Source organism: Stegodyphus dumicola, chromosome 3 (genome assembly GCF_044657685.1).
Source record: "Stegodyphus dumicola isolate Sdum_Otavi_A_Nest chromosome 3, ASM4465768v1".
Taxonomy (NCBI): Eukaryota; Metazoa; Arthropoda; class Arachnida; order Araneae; family Eresidae; genus Stegodyphus; species Stegodyphus dumicola.
The window spans coordinates 120,166,606-120,182,600 of NC_140770.1; the positions used below are offsets into that span (position 1 = coordinate 120,166,606).

Here is a 15,995-nt window from a genome sequence, read left to right on the forward strand (position 1 = left end):
AGAAAGTTTACTTTTAATTAATGGAGAGAGCCCTATTTTAATGAAAATCATAAGCGTACGAACACTTTTGGGAGCCACTGTATTTCAAATTTTCCCTTTTCATTCACGGTATCATTCGGAATTCATGGCAGTTAGCAAGTAGCATGCTTGAAATGGGAAAATACTGCAGATATACAGCGAATTTTACACTGAAAGTCTTAGAATTTGAGCAGAAAAATAAAAAACAAAGCAGCAGCAAGAGTATATAAGGTGGAGGAAAAGTGTGTGCACAACTGCAGCAAACACCGTGATCAACTGGCGGCAACAAAAAAAAAAAAAAAAAAAAAGGCTAATCTTTGGAATATGGTAACAGGTAGTTTGGCGACATTTTGGTAGGCGATAAAGGTTACTACCTAGGACTTTGGGAATAACGTGAGAAGTACTCAGTTCCAATTACGCATTATTTTGTGTGAGGGAAATGAGAGATCATGAGATATGTCATGTGACATTAATAGACGAATTACAGTTCTTTAATCGGAAAAGGGGGGAAATCTGGAAAAATATCTGCAGTACTTTATAGTATTTTGTATTTAGCTTCATTCTGTGTTGTGTGAAACAGTGTTGGTTAATTTTTGGATCCCATGGCTCTATCTAAAGCTAATTCGAAATGGGTATTTAGTGGGATTGAAAGGGGTAGTAATAAGTGTTTTTTTAAGGTTGTGCGAGATAGAAGTAAAGATTGCTTATTACCTTTTATTAAGCAATATATTCTACCTGGTACAATAATAATTTTAAAGATCCTGAAACAGGCGCCCATACGAATACAATAGAGGGCACGTGGAGTGCTATAAAAAGCGCCATTCCGAAGCATTATGATAAAGAGAATTTTGCTTTTTATTTAGCGGAGGAAATAAGAGAAGTTTATACGCCACGTAATCAAGATTCTGAAGAAGATTGCGTAAGTTAGTATTTTTAATTATTTGAGGATATTATTTTTATGCATTGTTCTAAATGTAAGGAGTAAATAAATCAATATGGTATTATTGGAAAATTGTTATTAGCAATGATTTAGTTTAAAGTAATTAGGATTGTAAGCTAATTTTTATTAATTTAATGTATGTGCTTATTTATATTTTAAGTAGTGTTTTTTAATTTAATTATATTTTAATTAAATGATAGTTATTTTGTGAATTATATGTTTGTAGCAATTTGGTATACGTTTCAGTGGAAGTAAACGTGCATGGAAATAATGTAAATATTTGACACTAAGTATTTGCAACCATTTTTAATGTTTGCATTATAAATTCATTGGTGACGTTTATAATAGATAATTTAGAGGTAAAAGTTTTTGGATATTTTATTTATTTTATACGTGCAAATGTTCATCCTTGGAAGGGATATATACTTTTTTGCGATCAGGTAATTTCATATATGTCCTTTTTACCGAATTTAAAGATTCACAAAATTTTCATGCATTTTCATGAAATTTTTCTAATTTATGAGAAAAAAGCAGTGTACATGGATATAGTGAAGAGTGTGCACAATGCGATTTTTGTGCAATTCTGGGATTTTTTTTAAGTAAAAATAAGTTAACGTGTACATGGTTACTGTGTATGCGCGATTCTGAAAAATGCGGCAAGGAGTTTGCGATTCTGCACTTTTTTCCAATTTTGCAGTCAATATTTGTCATGATTAAGCAGCTTTGTTCCATAAAATTTCTAGCATAAGCGTAATTCGGCTAGCAGATTGTTGGAAAAAGTGTTGAGTAAATAAAAAGAAAAGAAACATGTCTTTACTTCGTGAAGACAAAATGGTGGCGGAAAAAAAAATAGAGGGTTGCTGTAGCAGAGTTTGTTGCCAAATTTTTGCCAAAAAATCGCCAAGTTACCATAATCCAAAGATTAACCAAAAAAACAATATGTGCATTTCGTAATCCGAAATGCAAGTTTCCAAATTTAGAGAAAAAAAATAATGGCATTTGTTCATGATACGCATACTCAAGGGTACAGAGTAACACGGGAAATGTGCCAAATAAGAGTGCTCTCTGCAGCAGGAAAAAGAAGACATTCCTAACATTGTAATTAAAAGCAAGTGAAGGCATGCTTGAAATGGGAAAATACACCAGTTATCAGCGACTTTTAAACTGAAAGGTCATAGAATTTGTGCAGAAAAATGGTAAAAGAGTATATAAGGTGGATGAAAAGTTTGTGTGTAATTGGAGCAAACAGCGTCATCAACTGGCACAATAAACAAAACAAGACGTGCATTTTGTGATTCGAAATGCAAGTTTCCAAACTTAGGAAAAATGTAGTTGCGTATGTTCGTGATATGCGTGCTCAAGGGTAAGCAGTAACATGCGAGTGAAGGCTGGTTGCAGCGAATGATGAAACAAAATGGATTTTTATACAGTGCATCAGAATAGATTTTTTAAAAAAATGATGTGTGCAAGATATTAAAAGAATCAACATTTATTTAATTTGTGTAAAAGTAAATATTAAAATTGCAAGTGTTTGTTAATTTATGCCTCTATATCGTACTCCTGTGCGTACTAATATGCGCTGAGTTGTGATAACGTAAGCGGGGTAATTTATATATGTGGATGGCAGACAGCGAGTTTGTAAATTTTAGGTAGCTATTAGACAACTTTAAATTTGACACTTTTATTACTCTATGCCATTTTCTTCCACTGTGAACTTAACTTGGCTGTTGAAATTAAATTTACACCAAAAATTACTCACAAGAAAAAGCACGACATTTGAACGACCCATGTAATGTCCGCACCTGATTTTAGTGATGTAATTTTACGTGAGTGTATATGGTACTATAGCACACATTACGTGAGCATATATGGTACTATAACGCACATTATGTGAGCACATATGGTACTATGAAATGGCACTGAGAACAATCACCTTCTACTATAATATTTCTATAATGTGTCTTAAAATTTATAACATGAAGAAATGCAAAATGAATGAGTGGAAAATTCTTAGCACACTCTTTTAAGTAAAATGCAGTTCTAATCCATTTATTAAAAACTAGTTTCTAAGAATTAACAGTAATACATACCTTATACAAAACAAAGTCATACATATGATCATATGTGTAAAAACATTCTCAGATTAGAATAATTCCCTCTTTCCCAATTTCTTATAATAATCATTAGCATGTGCTACTTTTTTGGCCCACTTTGCCCTAAATGACAAATGAGATTTCATACACTAAGCTAAATACTGATTATCTGAGCTCTACCATGCCAGTTTGTTGCCCTTCGTTACATTATGTTGATATATGTTGCACATTATCTTGCACTACGTCAGTTTGTCACTTTATGTTGAATAAGGAAGAAGTAAATCTACATCTTATGAAATTTCAATGATGCTAGAATATAATAAACATATGAAAACTTAGTTTTGGACATGACAATGTTTAGAAATGCATATAGAAAAAGTCGATGGGGTGAGATGAAATTATAAAAGTACAGAAGAATCCTTGAGATGATTTCACACAATATTTTCAAGATAGAAATGCAATTTTGCATAGCAAATGTAAGATAGGTTATAAAACACAGAAAAAGGTCTATTTGTCACGTTATTTATCATTAGTGACACAGGAAAAGTCACTTCTTCAAAATTTATCAATCAGTACTAACAGAGATGGAAAAGAACAACAATTTTTACCAAACCACATTCTAACGAAAAATAATTTAACAATTTTTTTCTTTTTAACATGCTTTGTGCTTTATTGTGGGTATCATATTATGCCTATAATGTTAATATACTTCACGATATATATGTAAACTACTAAAATTTAAACAAAAATCACTAAGAATTATGGACAGCTACTCTACCAAAAAATATTTTATCAAAGGATTGAATAACAATTAAAAACACTATACGCAATGTGCTTAGTATTTAAAAAGATAATTCTGAACTTTACATCAACTCTAGGTAAGTTATTTTCAATGACATCAATTCTATAATCAAAAAAGTACAACAGGTCCATTCAGCATTTGCACTATTAACTTATAGCGAAGCAGAACTTGAAATAATTCATTTTACACAGTGCAGCTGTTCCGTGAAGTGTACGCATAACGTCGAAGACCAACATAAAGTAATTTCGTAGTTAATTTCTTACAAAATCGTAATAAAATAAATGACTGAAAAAAGGAAAACAATTAATACATGAATTTTTAAATATTTACCAGGATCTTTTTAAAATTTCCTGCATATAATATCACACGAAATAGGTAAAATCTTCCCCAAAACTAAATTCTGAAAATACACATAACATTTCTACGACGACACAGAACACGACTCCATGTCCACAGGAATTCGTTGTTGACAGGTTATCTTCACGAGAAAAAAGGGGGGGAAAATGGGAGGAGTTACGAGATTCTCTGGGTTGCATGAAGATCTACTAATAACTTTCTCGCCAAGTAATTTGGCGTCATCGGCTCATTCTCATTTCTGGAACTGTGGATGAAGAGTGGTCTGATTTTGATCCGTAAGTATGCTAAAATTCTACTATAAATTTTTAATACCTTGTTTTCCAAATTTACACATTTTGCTTGATTAATTTGAAGTTGTTTGTTTTTAGATGTGCGCAATGGCAAATTTCAGGTTATTCGTCAAATAACCAAGGTTTCTATTTCTCTGGTAAGTGTTTGCTTTATATCTTATATTTATTATTAAATATTAAAAGTAATTTTTGCATGCGTATATTTTTTCATGCTCATTTTCTGTTTTATGTGCTGGTAGATTTCTGGCCGATTACCGTGTTTTTAGATTAATGCGCCATTTTCATTTAGGTCGTGTAGAGATTACTGTTTCCACTTTTTTTAAGTAACCACGAAAATTCTAACACATGTAAAAGCTTTACTAGTAAACTTTTGATTGAGGATATTTCAAGTAAATGTGCCATTTTTACTGAATTTGTGTAGAAGTTGCTCTTCGTTATGCCTTTTTTGAGCCAATATGTTAATTAGTTGTATTCTTTTAATGTGTTGTTTTGCAGATTAATGCAGTTTATTTGACAGATGTGTAATGCTGTTTGTTGAAAAATGCATTAGAACCAATGATGGTAAGATCTTGGCCTAGGAAAGTGGTAAAATATTACCTGCTCTTAATTACTGAATCATATTGTAGGATAAAATCTGCTGTTTATGTATGAAAATTTGTACTTTATCTCTGATTATGTGGCCCAGAATTTCATTATTAATGATCGATTCATTAAAATTACTATTTTTAATTGTCTACTTTGTTTTGTGTTGCTGCTGCTCATTCTGCATTTTTTTTTTTTTTTGAGTAGATATAAAAATTAATTCTTGTTTTTTATTTTTTTTCCCTCAATGTCTCTTTTTATTGTGCTGGTAAATTTTTGAGAAAATTTTTAGTAAATGCACCATTTTTACTTAGTTTGCGTAAAAATTGTTCTTCTTTATGCCTCTTTTGAATAAATATGTCAATTCTTGTTTGTATTATTTAATATCTTGTTTTGCATATTAACACAGTTTATTTGACAGATTGAGATGCGATTTGTTGAGAATATTCATTAAAACTAATGCGGGTAAGATCTTGGCCTAACAGATTGGTAAAAGATTTTCTGATCTTAATTACTGAATTTTTTATTATATTCTATTTTGCATTCATTAAAAATTCTGCCTTTTACGTGTAAAAATTTTTATTTTATCTGATTATGTGCCAAATTTAATGATTCAAGAAAAATGCCATTTCTGTGTGTAGCTAGTTCGTTGTTGCTGTTCGTCATGCAGTTCTGTATAGGTTTGAAAATTTATTCTTACATGTGTATTTTTCTCATCCATTTTTGCTGTGCACTTTTCCTGTGAATATTATTTTTATTTAGTCTATATAGAATTTGCTCTTTCTACCTTTTTTGAATAAGTATGATAATTAGTTCTTGTTTGTGTTATTTTAATGCCCAACAATTCACTTTCGAATGTTTGTTAATTATAGAAGCTAATTTTACTTTTTGCTTGCAGTTTTTAACTCTACCTTTTATCCAGACATAAGTAACATCTGCCTTTTCATTTCTAAACTTAAAATATCGCAGTCGGGAAAAGGTTTCAATTCGAAAGGTAGTGGCTTTTCTAATTGCAAGAATTTCTCTTCAGAATTATAATTAACATAGGCTGTGCATTCTCTGCTAAGTATTTCATTTCTCGAAAAGTCTGGTAGACCTTTTAAATCGCAATTTTAATCTTTAATTTTTTGGATATAATTAGGAACGAATTCATTTGGAAGAAATTTAAAAAATAAAGGCATTAAAATATTTCTGTATAAATCAGTATGGTACTTTTCTGTTTCGCCGGCGCAAATCTCGCCAAGCGCACTTTATTGGCAACAACACATAATACACATAAAAATTGTCAAAAAATGTTGGTTCTAAGATTTTTTTTATTTTAAAGGCATAAACATTTTAATATCATTTAAAGTTTTGTAAAAAGACAATAAATTTTTTAAAAAACATTAAGAATTTACTATGCTTTCATAGTACAACATCCTGATTCGCAGGTTCGTATCACGTGAACCCAAGTGATCTCATTTCACGTAATTCTTTGCTCAAACTACACTACAAAAATCTAATTCTCTCAATGATTCAGTAATTATCTACAATAATTTCAAGTTACATTTTAATATGGAATACAAGTTTAAATGCAAGTATTATTTCAGTTTGTACGAAGCTTACTTAAGAATTATGTAAAACCCAGTACTTTACTTCGCTAGTGCATTCTCATTAGAATTGATGAATTTAACTCTTGATTTAACTTTTCTATATTTTCGCCTTCGCTGAGCTGTGTGATTGCATCCTAATTGACTTAAATACCGCGAATGGCATTAGGGCATAAAATTGAACTTTCTGGTAAAAATTCTATGTAATTGTATGCCAGTATTGAAAGAAACAGTGGCGTAGCTAGGGTGGGGCAAGAGGGGACATCTGTCCCCGGGCGCAGCATCCAGGAGGCGCCAAATTAATGCTACGAAATTTTTTAATGAATGTTTTGCATTCTTGACACATAGAAAAGGGCGTAAATTCTTCAGTTGTCCCCGGGCGCTGGAATCCTAGCTACGCCACTGGAAAGAAACAATCAATCTGATAAAAAAAAATGGCTGCGATATGTTTTGAAGATGAGCGTAAAAAGTTACCAGCGGAGATATTCCGTTTGGCATCTGTTGTACCATTTTTGGCGAAGCATCTTTACTTTCTCCCAAAAGTCTTGCTATTTTTCAGATTTCAAATTTGACTTCTGTTTCTTGTTTTGCAGGTTAACATGCTTTATTTGATTGCATAGAAGTTAACTTTTCGTAAAAAGGCCTTAATTATAGTATCATTATTGGTAAATTCAAGGCTTAAACAGATTGGTGAAATGTTTGACCTTAACTACTGAATTCTGCTAATTATATGGGATATGTCCATAATTTAAATTTTTTCCTTGTAAATCGATCAATTGGAACAAAATGTGAAATGAATTTATTAAAGAATATGTCATTTGCGTATGAAGACTAATCATACTAAAAAAATTTGAGCATTTCTTTCAAGTAAAAATCAGTGTGTTGTAGCTGTGCCAGTATCATTCTGCATAATGACAAAAGTTCATTAAATATGTTAGTGACGTTGGTTTTGATTATCATGCAATACTGAAACTAAATTCAGAATTTCATTATTGACAAAAAAAATTTTTTTTTAATTCTGGGTATGAATGTCTGAGCATGTGTGTAAATTTTAAGTCATTCTGGATTTTCTTTCATTTGATTAATTCGTTAAACTTGCTGTTATTTGTAAAAAATTTTCCTATTGAACTTTTCGCTTTAGTGGCACAGGTCATAATAGATTTTTAACCCCCGCCCCCCCAAAATGAAAATTTCCAAGTGTGGCTATAGAGAGTATGCTCAAGTTCATAAAATAACTTAGTTTTTCTTTATCATCACCTTTCTGTTCGAGAAGCTTTTCTGCAGCATACAGTGACCATCCCTTTTCTATTATAAGAATGCAGTCAAAAGTCTTTAATCTGGACGTCCATAATCCGAAATGATCTGGACCTCAAAGCTACAAACTTTCTGCGCATGCGCGTTAAATGTATAACGGACGGTATAAGCTAAGCTAAAATTATCTATTTCAGTTAATGTTGCAGATTGCGTTGTTCCTTAATCTTCTATATGGATCCGGCTTATTATTTTTTGTGGACTGTTAGAGCAATTTTATAAAAGTAGGCTTGAACTTTAGATTATGTCAAAAGGAATTTCTGATTCTGGAGCTGCCGAAGAATCTACAAAGTGAAAGCATGTTTTGATGTCCATCAAACAAAAAGTGGAATTGCTGCAAAAAAATGTATAAAGGCCTTTGTTTCTCTAACCATTCCAAAATCTGTTTATCAATTTTACATCTCTCTGCGGGGGGGGGGGGACATCACGGCGCACAATGAACTGGAAGTTGATCTGTCAGCACTATCCTTATATTCAGGGCCGATGTTTTTATTTTATTTGGCTTATAATTCCTTACTAAATGTAGTATTTCATCTCAATGTACTCAGTTTTTTATTATGATTTAATCAAATTTCTCGTCATTATATTACGGATACACATCAAATAGTTTTCTGATTGCAATTTTCTAATTTCGATTATGCGTAATGTATTCTTTACGCATGCGCTTTGAAAGAAATGTTTAATAAAGTAAACAAATAAATAATTTTCTATTGTATATTTTAATACCCTTTAGATCATAATTGCTCTTTTTTTCATAAATTAAGTTTTCATATTTTTAATTTTATGTTTTCTTCATGCCATCTTACCAGATTTAAATTGATGATCTGTAGTACGGAATCGCCGAAGTCCCGACGAGTCCGGATTAAAGACTTTTGAGTGTAGTAATTTTAGAAATTTATCTGAATGTCTCCTGTGGACTTTCATTTAATAGATAACTAAAGCCAGTATGGAAATTAGGACATTTTGATATTGAAGAACAATTCATTGCTGTCTACTCTCCTTTTTTTAATTTTTAGTCTTAACAAAGGAAAATGTTTCTCAGAAATAAATGGAATGTATTTAATTAATTAAACTTAAATTAGGCAAATTCCATTCCCTCAATCTAATGATTTTCAGAATTTTTAAATTCTTTTTCGTTTGGTCAGAGTTGTCTTAATCTGTAGTCATTTCTAAATTTTTATATGAAGATTTAAAAAATGGAATTAGCCAAATAATATAAGAATTAAATGTTAATATATTTTACAACAGAATTGAATTTCAAATAGTTCAAAAATCTAGTCCATGTAAATTTGAACTGAATTTTAATTTGATTTTTCTATTAAATCATTACATTTATTTAGGTGCCTAGAATGTGAACATGGTAAATAAAATGGCAAGTACCCATTCCTCAGTATATTTTGGTGGGGAAAAACTTCTGAAATTTATGTCCAGTTTGTAGTACTATTATTCAGTTAACTTCATATTTGTTTAGGAATTTCACAGGGTGGGTGATCTTCTGTGCAAGATACTGAGAAAATTTTCATATTCTTTATGCTAAGAATAATTTCAAGAATTAATGAATTTCAGTTTTTTTTATATGATAGACTGATTATTCAAAGTAATATACACCAAGGTCACCTTGGATGATCAAGAGCTTGTATCATACATGCATATTAACTGTTATAGGATAGCTATGGACTTTGGTCCTTCAAATTGTTTTATTAATATATATACAGTATTTAAAGAACTACAAAAGGGTGGAATGTAGTAAATAAAACATTTTTGCTTCTGATAGAAGTGTACAACTGACTGAAAAATGTAACAGCCATCATTAAAATTCAACATCATTTGAGAGATCTTTCTTAAGTATAGTACATACTTTTAAAAAATGAAACTGTATATATGAATTTTTGAAATAATGTAACATATTAAAAGAAGATAAATTATGTATTGAAATGAATTATGCATTCAGTATTCCAATAAATTTTCCATTTTATACATTCTTAAATCAATATAAGAATTATCAGTATTTTTAAAATCATTAGTGTATGTGTTTTAGGAAAACCTTGGTTTAAATTCAGGCTTAGATACTAAGAGTTCTGTTTTATGAAGCATAAGTATCTAATATTTGTTTTGCAATTAAGTTGAACTCAAATCATTAAATGTGAATGACATAATAGAAAAAAAATCAGAGTTATTTTAATGACTGTAATGATGATATGTTATCTCTTATCACAGGAAAATACTTGGTATTTTATTTCAAGGAAAAAAAAACCAGCTGGGATGTTCTGTGGAGCAAGGTTTTTAAATTTTTAAATCCTGTTCCTAGAGCAGACTTGTTAGTTCTTGGTTGTAGGTAAAGTTCAAATGGTATTTTAAGAACCTGAGGTTTAAAAAAAGGGGGGAATAAATAAGGGTTTATTTTTTATAGAAAAATTCATTTATATTTCAGTAGTAGTTATTATATTTTGTGGCTATTCATTGAAAGAAATGTAAGCTTTTTTTTCTAAATTTTGATACGGATTAGATAATAATTGCTCTTTATTCCATAAATTACGGTTTCATATTTTTAATTGTATATTTTCTGCATGCCATCATACCAGATTTAAACTGATGATCTATAATCCGGAATCGCCAAAGTCCCGACGAGTCCGGATTACGGACTTTATACTGTATAACAGACTTATAAAGGGCCCCATATCTCAAATAACTTAGGACCTTATTAAATCTAAATATGGTTCTGCATACTGTTAAGCACGAAGTTGGAAGCAAAATGGTTTGTATATTTCTCGCTGCTTCTGGAATGGGAAATTTACTTTTGTAGGTTTTTTTTTTATTTTAAACAGCTTTCCTGTTTTTTTGTTTTTGTTTTTTGTTTCCCACCTACAACTCCCTACCAAAATGAATTTTCAAAATCCCGTTTTATATAAACGAGGTGGAACCAGTATTTAATAAGAAGTCTCGGGGAAAAATAATGACGACGTCAATTTTTTTTCTTCTACGGAAGTTACTTCCGTGGAAGAGCTTAGTAATGCATGTCTTCCTTTCTGGCCATGTCATTGCTTTAAGCTAAATCTTACTACGTTCAGCCGTATTGTTATGTGGCTGTTAGTATTTGCCAGTGAGGTTTAATTAAGGGCCAACTCTGTTAGTTATTTCTGTACAGCTTTTTCTAGTTTTTAGTTAGTTAGCATTAGTTTCTTATTTTCTATCTTAAGTTAAAGCCCAAGTGGAGACTTCATGTAAGCCCAGGATTGGCCAACTATAAATGGTCTCAAGTTAAATAAAAGGATATTTAAACCCTACTTTTGACTTGTCCCTTTAGACTTTTAGAAGTCAATGAATAGTCGCTACACAATTCTCAAGTATTCTAGATACCAAAGGCAGCCAATTTTATTAGAATCTTGTATCATTTATAGTGGAAAATTATATAGATCAGTATATAACTATTATGAAAATTTGAAAGCATCTGCAAGAAAATTGGAATGCAAAATACATTCATGTTTTATCAGGATAATGATTCTAAACATGCAGCCCTAAATGTTCACATGTGGTTTTCATACAACTGTCCGGAAGTTATCACAACTTCTTCCTTCATTTAGTCTTCAGACTTAAATCAAACTGAACATGTATGAATGGAACAACAGTTACTCAAAAAATATAGATAAATGCATGTGAAAAGTGTAACTTTAGCTAAAAGATATCTAACCATTATGAGTATTAAATGTCCCATTATTTTTTTTTTTTTTTTTTTTTTTTTGACTCTTTCTTCAAAGTATTCGAATACTTATATGAGTTCATTTTGAAAACATTTTGAATATCTTTTTTTAACCAAAAACGATTAGACTATTTTTTTTTTTTTTTTTTTTTTTTCAAAATAATGAACAATAGTACATGTGAAAGAAAAGTCATTCTACTGATTATTATTAACTGATATTTGGAAATAAAATCAAAGAATGCAAGTGTTACAAAATTAATTTCATAGGTTTTATAATTTCATGAGTTAAAACTGATATTTTAAATTTAAAAATACAAAAACATGAATATTTGTCTTATTCAAAACATGTTTGTAAGTGCAAGTATATATCTTTAAATGGCTGGCAGTTACATAAGGCATAAGAACTTTTAAAGACATATGATATGTTAGACTTCATATCTTAAAATAATTTACATTAATATCATAGTAGAAAAACAATTTGACTGCACTATATGTGATTTCTTTATGGTAATTAAAGAAAATTACACCACATGTGCTCTTTCCCACCTTTCCACCTTATTTTGCAAATAAATTGAGCAGAACGTAATTTTTTTTTGCCATATGATACCTTCGGCTCTATCTAGTAATGCTGAAGTGGCACTTGTAGTAGTTCATTCAAGAGAAGGAAAATCTCGTAGAAGATTGAAGGGGGAAAATTGATCGCAATCAGGCTAAGGCTCCTATATACCAGGCTGAATCATCAGGCATTCGCGATCCCAAGTGGGAGATTTAATGGTGGCTGTGTAGTTACGGTGCAACAATTTTTTGTGTTTTTTTGTGTAAAATGGGCGGATGTGCAGCTATTAATTGTTCAAATCATTCACGGAAAGGTCATACATTGGTAAAATTTCCTAAAAATGAAGAAAGAAGAAAAATATGGGTAAATAATTGCCGAAGAGACAATTGGAAACCTGGTCCAGGCGCTGAACTTTGCTTAGTAAGTATAATGTTAATTACGCCTTCATTTAGAGTTTATATCTTCTCTGATGTTTATAATGTGCAAGTAAAGTGAAATTCTTGTGTACAATAACCTGAGTATCTGCTAATTTCTGTAATAATAGCTATAATTAAATTAGTCTAGGGTTAATGTACCCGTCGCCAAACATCGCCAATGTTGAAATACTGAATTTGAATGTGGAAAAGAAATTTCTCTTCTAATATAAAGCGCAGATTTTGTTTTCCTGTGCTAATTGTGGAATTTATACTAATGTAACATGGAAATCATTAGCATATTGAAATTTATTAAAAAATAAATAATAATTTGGAAAGTCAAGATAAAATCTGAATGTTTGCTAAAGATATATGTAACATTATACTATAGTTGCAATATCGTTGGAATGATATATAATTTTTTTCTTTATTTTATAATCACTGTTGTTAAAAAGTTAGATGAGTTGCTTATGCACGGTGCCCACTACTGTTTCTTGGTTAAAATAACTTCCAGAATTTTGACATTGACATCTGAAGTCAATAGAATAAATTGAATAGTATGAGACAAAATATATATAATCTGACTTCAATAATTGCAAGTACCATATATTTATAATCACAGTATTATACAATTTGGCAATTTTAAAAAGATAATAAGAGTAAAGATTTAGAAATGAATGCAGAACATTCAAATAAGCACAGAAAACTTGTGAAACTGCATGTGTACTTTTCAAAAATAATTGTAGTGTTTTTAATGCATGTGTAGTGTTTTTAATGCATGTGTAGTGTTTAATGCATGCATAACAATCAAATAAATCTGCCTGTAATGATGAATTTCAAAGGCCAAGCCAAAATTCTTTCATGAATTTGATACTTCTAAAGAATGTGATCTCCTCAAATTAAATCCTCATGACATTGATAAACAGTTATTACTGATCTGTGTTACAAAACAGATTTTTATACATGATAAATAATATTTTCTGAAGCGTTATTTTGTGTTGTCATCTCTAAATAAAAAATTGCCTACAAATTCAGAAAGCTACTGAACTACGTTCTAGAGTTTTTAATAACTTTAATTGGATATGTCTGTGCCAATGTAATTTAAAAAATAGTCGTTTAAACTGGCCTTGATGCTTTTTAAAATGCATGTTGGCACTGTGCTCCGAAATTAGGGCTATGTTTTGAATGATTAGAGAATTAAAAATTAAATATTTCAGTTAGAGCAATAAACATTACTACAATTATAACAAGAATCATAGTCTGCTCTAATTATAAATGTATTTATCGGCCTAGTATCTTAAAAGTTGGGTGTAGTGAACACTTATTTTCTTATCTATTGTAAGAGCACTATAGCAAGAAATATAAAGTTTTATTTTAGTTGTTTTTAATGTTATAGCAAAACACTACTTCATTTAATTTTTGGATAATGTTCTAAAGAACACCTTAAATTATAGGCAAAAAATAAATATTGGATAATTAAATTCTGTCCAAGCTTACAAGATGCTGCTGCTGATATGTTAGACATGGTTTGTTTATTGTTTCACTTTTTTATAATACTGGGCCTAATTTAATTACCTGCATATTTATTTATTGCCTATACTTACTTACAGTTCATGCTTGCTGCCTTTGGCACAACCTCACTGTGTGGTTTGTTTTTTTGTACTTTTATTTATTTTGTGTACTTTTTTTTTATTACTTTATGTATTTACAGGATCATTTTGAGGAATCTCAATTTGAGTCACTATGCAAAGATAGAAAAAAACTAAGAAAAACTGCAGTACCAACACTCTTTAGCATTCCAAATCCACCACCATCTGTAACTGACAAGAGGATAAGAGAAGTAAGATGTCCTAAGCCAAATACTGAAGTGGTAAATTATTTAATATTCTCCAAAAAAATTGTTGAAAAAATCATTGTTATTACAAATATATTAATTCATCCAACCATTGTTTAAAAAAATAATCACAGCATAACATGTTTACTATTTCTTTTTGAATTTAGGAAACTCTACCTGCTTCAAATGAAGAGTTGTTAAAAAAAATAGAATTCCTTGAGCAACAGCTTCAAGAAAAAGATGCAAAATTGACATCATTTTTGTCCGATGAGCAAGTAGGAGCCCTTGCTGTGCAGTCAAAAAGGAACTGGTCAGAAAAGTCCATTATAAAAGGACTGAAGATGCGATTTGCTTTGGGCAAACATGGATATAATTACCTCAGAAGTACTGGATATCCAGCACCATCGTACAGTACCTTGAACAGGAGGATTAGGGAAATAAAAATAAATTTCGGCATTTTAGAAAATTTGTTTTTTTTCCTCAAGACAAAAGTTCATTCATTGGATGCTCTTGATAGGAACTGCTGCCTTTTAGTTGACGAAATGGAAATAGCTTCATATCAAGATTTTGATATATCGTCTAAGTCATTCATTGGAAATGTTACGTTAGGAAAACCTGCAGTTGCTAAGCATTACACTATTGTAATGCTTAGAGGCCTTAAAACATCATGGAAACAGATTATTGCCAATGAATTAACAGGGCCTTCAACATCAGGTTCTGACATGAAAGATCTAATTCATAGAACTGTAGTAGCAGCTACAGAAATAGGTTTAACTGTAAGAGCCTCTGTTTCAGATATGGGAAGCAATAACAGAGCAATGTGGTCGTCATTGGATGTATCTGTCTCTAGGACAGATAGGAAGACAAATTACAATATTGGAGGACCTGATGTTTTCATTCACAGTATTGCAGATGTACCACATCTCATTAAAAACATGAGAAATGCATTTCTTTCAAGTATTATGATATTACCAGAGGAATTTCGCCAGCAGCATGCCTTGCCATCGAGGATAGTATCTTCAGTGTATGTGAAACGACTCTGGTCAAGTGAGATAGAATCAGATGCTGCCCTGAGATCTCTACATCACTTGAACAGAGTTCATCTCTTCCCAACACACTTTTCCTCGATGAATGTGGCATCTGCTGTGCAATTGTTTTCTGTAAAAACAGCTGCTGCTATTGAAAAAGCAGTTATTTTACACCAAGTTGCAAAAGAAGCATTAACTTCTGCATGGTGGCTGAGACTTGTAGCAGAATGGTTTACAATTATGACTGCAAGGCATCCAAAAAAAGGCATCACTATCAAAAATCAAGATGAGAAATTTAATATTTTATTGAAATTCATTCATGTGACTGAAACTGTTCAGTTTGGAAAAGCATGGAAGCCATTTCAAACTGGCATTATTATGAGCACATTGAGTGTTGTGAAACTCTCAAAAGAATTATTTTCCGAGGGGTTTACATTTTTCTTACCAGGCAGGTTGACACAAGATGCGCTGGAAAATGCCTTTTC

The 15,995-nt window shown here is 30.9% G+C and overlaps 1 protein-coding gene across 2 annotated transcripts in view; it reads right to left on the reverse strand.

The window, feature by feature from the left end:
- Window positions 1–4,341, reverse strand: part of LOC118179428 (transcription initiation factor TFIID subunit 12-like) — a 64,895-nt gene extending 60,554 nt beyond the window's left edge. The window contains exon 1 of one of the 2 annotated variants that reach the window (XM_085813245.1): window positions 4,184–4,341. The gene's annotated coding sequence lies outside the window, so the exon portion shown is untranslated. The remainder of the gene's footprint in view (window positions 1–4,183) is intronic. The other variant, XM_085813246.1, reaches the window with a different exon arrangement.
- Between the last annotated feature and the right edge of the window lie 11,654 nt (window positions 4,342–15,995).